The 8526-nt window shown below is 47.6% G+C and overlaps 1 long non-coding RNA gene across 1 annotated transcript; it reads left to right on the top strand.

Annotated features, from left to right (window-relative positions):
• Positions 1-60: 60 nt before the first annotated feature.
• LOC121020913 (uncharacterized) lies at positions 61-7388 on the top strand. The gene is made up of 3 exons (XR_005786357.1): positions 61-127; positions 2743-2935; positions 7090-7388. It is a non-coding gene; the product is annotated as an uncharacterized LOC121020913 (long non-coding RNA).
• The last annotated feature ends 1138 nt before the right edge of the window (positions 7389-8526 follow it).

The following is an 8526-nucleotide window of genomic DNA, read 5'->3' as shown; positions in this document are numbered from 1 at the left end:
GCCCTTCCCGGCGCCTGTTAGACCACCTGAGGCAAACAGGCCCGCCCACTTCTGGGGCCGGCTCAGGAGAGCGCAGAGCACATCGATGGCGACGCCAAAGCAGAAGGGGCGGGGTCGCCGGGGACTGGTACGAGCGCGCTGGGCGAGAGGCTCTGGGCGCCGGGATAGCAGGCTGGGCGCGGCGCGGGCATAAGTCGGGGGGGGGGGAGGGGGGGCGCCTGGGCCAGGCACAGGGAACCGGGCAGGGGGCGCCCGGGACTAGCACAAGGGGCCGGGAGGGGCGCAGGCACGAGTGGAGGGGTGCGGGGCACCTGAGACAGGCACTGGGGGCAGGGGGCGGGGGCACAAGTGAAGGCGGCGGGGGGCGCGAGCTGGCGGGCGAAAGGGACAGCGGAGCTGGCAGGGCGGGGGACGCCTGGGACTGGCACTGGGGGTGGGGCGAGGCGGGGGGCTCCGGGGCAGGCACTAGCGACTGGGGGGGGGGGGCGCAAGCCGGGAGGCCCCGGGACCGAGGAGGGTGTCAGGCGCGCGGCGGGGTCGCCGGGGCTGGCGGAGGGGCGGCGGCGGGCGGCCCCACCCGGACCCGAGCAGAGGACGCTCGGGGCCGGGGCTCCGCTCGGTGGGAAGGGTGGCGGCTCACGTCGGGCCGTGCATTCCAGGGTCCCAGGCACTCGGACGCCGGTTGTCCGAGTGCCCCTCGCCCCTCCCATCGCGGCCGCGCACTGTGGGGTTCAACCCCGTCGGGGACCGAGGCTCGTTGCGGCCTGTGGGAGTAACGGGTGCCAGGAAATGTGGGACCCCACCCACGACCCTGCGCGGGGAGCGCGCAGCCCCAGTTGCAGGAAAAGCAGCGGGCGCAGAGCAGGCTGGGAACGAACTTGTTGCGGGGGTGATGGAGGTCGCGTCGTTGAACTTCCCGAACCCGCTGAGGAGCTGGAGGTGCCCCGCAGGCCTTCTCAGAAGTGCCCGGGTGCTCCAGGCATCTTCCTCTCCCAGCACTGAACCCTCCCGCCTCCTACAGCAGATGCTGCTGAACCAGGCTTGGCGCCTCCAGCACATTTAAGATTTTTTTGTGTTTCCATGAATCCTTCATGTCATCTAACGTGTACCTTGCACATAGTAAGTGCTCACCCGATAGAAAAGTCACACAGTGGGTAGTTAGTGACCCAGTTGTGACTGATTCAAGGCCAAGGCTAGTTCCATCACACCAAGTGCACAGGTTACTTTGTAATACAGATTTCGACAGGTAAAATAATTTCCATGCGAGCTTGTGTCCCACCCACTATGGTAGTTTTTTTTCCTGTTGGAAGTTGGGTATGAATAAATCACAGTAGCAGTATTTTTGAATGCAATGGAATATCCGAAAATTTTAAAACTCACGATCTACTTTATCTTCTATGTAAATATTTATGTGTATGGTTTTCTTCACTAAAGGCATTCTATGAATTTGTTCTTTTTCTTGAGTCGCTTCCATATTTGCCTGTTTTGTACCAGTCAGGCCTTACACGCCCGAAAAGGCTAATTTTCTTTTGTATACTCTCCCTTGAGCGAGGTGTTCATGGATTCTGAGGTTGACTCACTGTACAATGTCCAGGTGGGGCCAAGGTTAGAACAGCACTTCCTCCTGAGGAAGAGAAGTCCCTGTCCCGTGAGGCCTTTTCCTTCTTTCCTTCTTGCTTTTCCTGGGTACAGAAATAGACAACTGTAGGCAAGCCCAGAGTTTATTTTAGTTTTTGGTTCAACATTAGTAATTAAAAAAAACCTCCAGTACAGTTAACATACTTTGTTGTTAATAGTTTCAGGTATACAATGTAGTGATTCAACAATTTTGTACATTACTCAGTGCTCATCACAATAAATGTACCCTTTAAAAAAAAACAATAATCAGTTAAGCGTCCAACTTCGACTCAGGTCATGATCTCACAGTTCGTGGGTTCGAGCCCTGCGTCAGGCTCTGTGCTGACAGCTGGGAGCCTGGAGCCTGCTTCAGATTCTGTGCCTCCTTCTCTCTCTTTCCCTCCCCTGCTCATGCTCTCTCAATCTCTCTCTCTCTCTCAAAAATAAAATAAACATTAAAAGAAAATCTCTACCTGCAAAGTGACGCTCAAATTCATGACCCCAAGATCAAGAGTCGCATGTTCTACCGACTGAGCCAGCCAGGTGCCCCACAGTAAGCGTACTACTCTCCTAGTCTTCTATTTCACCCATCCCCACCCCCACTTCCCCTCTGCTAACCATCAGTTTGTTCTCTGTGGTTAAGTCTCTGTTTTTCTTTGTTTGTTGAATTCCACGTACGAGTAAAATCCTGTGGTATTTGTCTTTCTCGGACTTAACTTCTTTCACTTAGCATAATACACTCTAGTTCCATCCATGTTGCAAATGGGAAGATTTCATTCTTGTTTATGGCTCAATAGTATTCCAGTGTATATATACCACTCCTTTATCCATTCATCAGTCAACGGACATTAGGGAGGCTTCTGTAATTTGGCCATTGTAGATCACGCCGCAATAAACAGAGGGGTGCCTCTATCTTTCCGAATTAGTGTTTTCTTATTCTTGGGGTAAATACCCAGAAGTGGAATTACTGGATCATAGGGTAGTTCTATTTTTAATTTTTTGAGGAACCTCCATACTGTTTTCCACTGCGGCCGCACCGGTTAGCATTCCCGCCACAGGGCACCAGCGTTCCCCTTTCTCCACTTCCTCACCAACACCTGTTGTTTCTTGTGTTTTTAATTTCAGCCAAGAAAGCCCAGAATTTATCTTACAGCTACAAGCAAGGTGCCTGGCTGCCCTCAACACTTCCCTAAAGGGGGAAGGAAGTGACTATGGAAATGGCGGAGCCAAGCAAAACCAGGGAGGGCAGACCTTCCGTCACTGGTCACCGTTGAGGCAAAAGCCCTGCGCGGCCTGAGCCCCGGCCCTGCCCAAACAGGTGACAGTAGTTTTGGAGGAACCAGGCTGGTAGGAATCGTGGGGCTCTCCCGACCGAGTGTCTCCACCCTCCAGTGTGCGAGGCGGCTTGTTAAATGTGAATTCGGATACCACAGACCTGGGGGACGCCGGGCAGTGTGCATTTTATCCCTCCAGTGGGTTCTGACTGCAGGTGGCACACGGGCCACCTTTTGAAACGGTTCTCAAAGGGTGGTCTAGGACCCCTGGAGGTCCCTCATACCCTTTCAGGGAGAAGTGGGGACAAAACCTTTCTCCATAGCACCAGTAGGATCGGATTTGTCTTTTTCATCTTCATTCTCTTACGAGTGTCTAGTGGCATCTTCCAGAGGCTCTGTGACATGGGATCTGGAAGAGGTTACATGTAGAAGCAAATGAGAGAATCCGGCGGTCTTAAACTGTAGCGAGCTTGACATTAGAGAGATTTGCAGAACTGCCAGGCAGTAACACCAATCACCGAGTTTCCTTTTGTTTTGGGAACTTGTTATTAAAAACTGGTATTAATTTTTAAAATGGTAAATATTGGGCTGCCTACATGGCTCAGTCGGTTAGGCGTCGGACTCTTGATTTCGGCTCAGGTCATGGTCTGATGGCTGTGAGCCCCGTGTCGGGCTCTGTGCTGACAGTGTGGAGCCTACGTGGGATTCTCTCTCCCTCTCTCACTGCCCCTCCCTTGTCTTCTCTCAAAATAAGTAAGCTTCAAAGTCAATGAATTGGTAAATATTGATAAAACTCACATAAACAGCTCTTTGTATCATCGGTCATTTTTAGGAATGTAAAGGGGTCTGAGACCGGTGGTTTGTGAACCACTCATCTAAACCAACCCCTGTTTTACAGATGAGGAAATTGGGGCTCAGGGAAGCGGAACTTGCTTAATCAGAGACGTACACTAGAACTGCCCCTCTGGGCACAGATCAGATGCTCTCCAGGGTCCCTCTCAATAGAACCTGGGGTCCAGAGACAGACCCAGTGGTAGGACAGCACGTTATCACAGAAGTCAGATCAGATGGCTCCTCAAATGACGTGGAACATCTGTCTTTCTCGGCAGCTGCTTGATAGAGACAGGGAGGTATGGGTTTGGGGGTCACACTGCCCTTAGCTTGCTTCCATTCCACTTCTTTCTAGCTGTGCAGTATGGAGCAAGTTGTCAAGTCTCAGGAGTTTCCTCGTGTGTATATAAGGAGCGACAAAACCACAGAGGGTAGCTCTAGGGTGAAATGACTCAAACCAGGGCTTGTGTCTGGACTGAGTGCCCATATGCCAGCTTCTGTCTTTTTTTACAGAAAGGACACAGAGAGGAGAGATACAAACTGTAGTGGAGAATAGGACTGAAAGAGAACAAATCAGGGGTGCCTGGGTGACTCAGGTGAACATCTAGACTCTTGACTTCAGCTCAGGTCATGATCTCATGGTTCGTGAGTTCCAGCCCTGCGTGGGGCTCTGTACTGACAGCACAGAGCCTGTTTGGGATTCTGTCTCTCTCTCTTAATAAGTAAATAAGGAAGTAAATAAATAAACAAACAAACATTAAAAAAAAAAAAACCCACGGGGTGTTTGGGTGGCTCAGTCGGTTGGGTGTCTGACTTCAGCTCGGGTCATGATCTCACCATTCCCGAGTTTGGGCCCCGCATCGGGCTCTGTGCTGACAGCTCAGAGCCTGGAGCCTTCTGATTCTGTGCCTCCCTCTCTCTCTGGCCCTCCCCTGCTCGTGCTCTCTCTCTCTCGCTCTCGAAAATAAACATAAACCAACAAAAAACAAAAACACCCACATTTCTTCAGCCTTCCTGGTGCAGTCTTCTGGGAATAGAGGCAGAAAAGCAACTTTGCAGCTTGCTGCACAGCTTCTGAGTGGTTCCTAGAGTTCTAACTCAGCTGGCGATAAAATACCCCACTATTTGAATTGCTTGCTATGAAACTTCCCATTTGACAATGACATACCCATGACTCTCACAGTCTCCGTCTTCCTGATCCAAATGCTTGTCACCCCAAGCATCCTGTCTTCCTCCCCACAGTTACCACCTCTGTCCTACATCCCTTCTGGGCGCCCTAAGCAAGGTGCACGAGCATAGATGCCACATCAGTCTTGCTCCCAAGTGTGTCTATCACCTTCCTGTGCCTTATACTTAATAGATGGCCACCAACTGTTGCTGTCAAATGTCTGGTTTACAGTTGTGTTTTTAGATTTTTATTTATTTTTTATTTTTAAAAATTTTTTAAAAATTTTTTATACGTTTATTTTTGATAGAGACAGAGCACAAGTGGGGGAGGGGCAGAGAGAGAGAGGGAGACACAGAACCCGCAGCAGGCTCCAGGCTCCGAGCTGTCAGCACAGAGCCCAACGTGGGGCTCAAACTCACAAACCACAAGATCATGACCTGAGCTGAAGTCGGACCCTTAAGTGGCACCAACTGAGCCACCCAGGCGCCCCTAAATGTTTATTTTTGAGAGAACACAAGGTGGGGAGGGGCAGAGTAAGTGGGGACAGAGGATTCGAAGCGGGCTGTATGCTGACAGCAGCAAGCCCGTTGTGGGGCTTGAACTCCCGAACCGTGAGATCATGACCTGGGCCGACACTGGACGCTCAACCGACTGAGCCACCCAGGCACCCCACTTAGCATGTTTTTGAGGCTTGTCCATGTTGCGGCATGTATGAATGGTGTGCTCCTTTTTACTGCTGAGTGGTATTCCTCTGTGTGTAATTCGTTTATCCACATAATTTGTTTATCTGGTGATGGACATTTGGATTATTTCTTTAAAAAAAAAATTTTTTTTTAACGTTTATTTTTGAGACAGAGACAGACAGAGCATGAACGGGGGAGGGTCAGAGAGAGAGGAAGACACAGAATCGGAAACAGGCTCCAGGCTCTGAGCGGTCAGCACAGAGCCCGATGCGGAGCTCGAGCTCACGGACTGTGAGATCGTGACCTGAGCTGAAGTCGGCCGCTTAACCGACTGAGCCACCCAGGCGCCCCATTTAGATTATTTCTAAGTTGGACCATACATAAAGAACAAATCTTGTTTTGAACATTCACGTACCAAGTGTGGGGGCATGGTTTCATTTTTCTTGGGTAGACACGTTGGAGAAAAAGTGCTGGCTCATATGGTGCATGTTTAACTTCTGAAGAGCTGCTAAGTTACTTCCAAAGTGGCCACACCATTGTGCATTCCCACAAGCACTGTGTGAGGGTTCCAGTTCCCCCACATCCTCACCAACATTTGATTCTGTCTTTGTGATGACGGCCATCCTAGTGGGTGTGAAATGGTATCATCTCATTGTGGTTTTAATGTGCATCTCCCTAATGGCTAATAATGATGAGCATATTTTCAAGGGCTTATTAGCTATTCATATATATTTTATCTGGTGAGATATCCATTCAGATCTTTTCTTTGTACATTTTTAATAAGTTCTAGAATCGATTTATTTAAAAAGTTGTAGATAGTTCAGAGAGTAAGCTTAGTTTCCCCCTACGGCTAACATCTTAACATTACCGTGGCGTATTTGTCACAACTGAGAAACCAACACTGGCATTAATACTGTGACCTGAACTCCAGACTTCATTAGAGTTGCATTTTCCGGGGTGCCTGGGTGGCTCAGTCCATTAAGTGTCAGACTTCGGCTCCGGTCATGATCTCACGGTTGGTGAGTTCGAGTCCCGTGTCGGGCTCTGGGCTGACATCTTGGAGCCTTGGAGCCTGCTTCGGATTCTGTGCCTCCCTCTCTTTCTGCCCCTCCTCTGCTTGTACTCTGTCTCTCTTTCTCTCAAAAATAAACATTAAAATAAATTTTTTAAAAAGAGAGAATTACATTTTCCACAAATATACTTTTCCTGTTTGGGGGCCTATCCAGAATACATTACATTTTGTCATTACATCTTCTTAGTTTCCTCTGGTCTGTGGCAATTTCTTGGTCTTATTTTTAATAACCTTTGATTTTTTTTTTAAAGATTATATTCTTAAGCAATCTCTATACCCATCGTGAGGCTTGAACTCACAACCCCGAGATCAAGAGTCACATGTTCCACTGATTTAGCCAGCCAGGCACCCCTCACGACCTTCAATTTTGAGGAATGCTGGTTGGGGATCTTATAGAATGTCCTTCAATTTGGATTGAAATTTTTTTTTCTCTTGGTTATACAGGGGTTGTGGATTTTGTGGAAGAATACCATGGAAGTAAAGTGCCATTCTCTTGACATCATACCAGAGGGACACGCTATCAACAGGGATGATATTAGTCCAAATCACTAGACAAGGCAGTGTTTATCGAGCCTCACCACCATAAAGTTCTTTCTTTACTCCTTTCCATGTTCTATTCTTTGGAACCCATTCACTAAGTACAGCCTACTTTTGCCTGTTTGTTTTTTAAATAGCATTGTTTGTCTTACTGAGTTTTAGAAGTTTTTGTGTATCCTAAATAAAAGTTATTTATTAGATATACAACCAGCAAATATTTTCTCCCAGTTTGGGGCTTGTCTTTTCATTTTCTCAATGGTGTCTCCTGAAGAGGAAATTTTCAATTTTTTTTTTTAATATTTATTTTTGAAAGACAGAGAGACAGAGTACAAGCAGGGGAGAGGCATCATGAGAGAGGGAGACACTGAATCCAAAGCAGGCTCCAGGCTGTCAGCACAGAGCCTGATGCGGGGCTTGAACTCACAGACCATGAGATCATGACCTGAGCCAAAGTCAGACGCTTAACCGACTGAGCCACTCAGGCGCCCCAGCTGGTGACATATCTAAAAAACCTTTGCCAAACCCCAAATCGCAAAGACTTTCTCCTATGTTTTCTTCCAGAATTCTTAGGGTTTTAGCTCTTACATGTAGATCCATGATCCATTTTGAGTTAATTTTTGTATAACATGTAAGGTAGGGGTCTAAGTCCATATTTTTGCATATGGATATCCAATTGTTCAAGCAACATTTGTTGGAAAGACCCCACTGAATTGCCTTGGCATCCTGGTAAAAAATCAGTCGACCTCAAATATGAACTATGTATCTGGATTTTCCATTTTGTTCCATTGATTTTATGCTAGTACCACACTGTCTTCTTGATTACTGTAGCTTTATAGTAAGTTTTAAAATCAGGTAAATTCTTCAACTTAGTTTTTCTTTTCAAAAATTTTCTTTTTTGGCTATTGTAGGTCCTTTGCCATTTCCATACAAATCTTAGGATAAGCTTGTCAATTTCTACAGAAAAGCACCCTGGGATTTTATTGGGAGTGCACTGAGTCTATAGATTAATTTGGGGAGAATGGCCATCTTCTTTGTTTTTTTTTTTTAATTTACATCCAAATTAGTTAGCATATAGTGCAACAGTGATTTCAGTAGATTCCTTAATGCCCCTTACCTATTTAGCCCATCCCCCCCTTCCACAACCCCTCCAGTAACCCTGTTTGTTCTCCATATTTAAGAGTCTCTTATGTTGTGTCCCCCTCCCTGTTTCTATATTGTTTTTGTTTCCCTTCCCTTATGTTCATCTGTTTTGTCTCTTAAAGTCCTCATATGAGTGAAGTCATATGATATTTGTCATTCTCTGACTAATTTCGCTTAGCATAATCCCCTCCAGTTCCATCCACA

Source organism: Herpailurus yagouaroundi, unplaced genomic scaffold (genome assembly GCF_014898765.1).
Source record: "Herpailurus yagouaroundi ecotype Mexico unplaced genomic scaffold, PumYag 77, whole genome shotgun sequence".
Classification (NCBI taxonomy): domain Eukaryota; kingdom Metazoa; phylum Chordata; class Mammalia; order Carnivora; family Felidae; genus Herpailurus; species Herpailurus yagouaroundi.
This window is presented reverse-complemented; position numbering and strand designations above follow the sequence as displayed.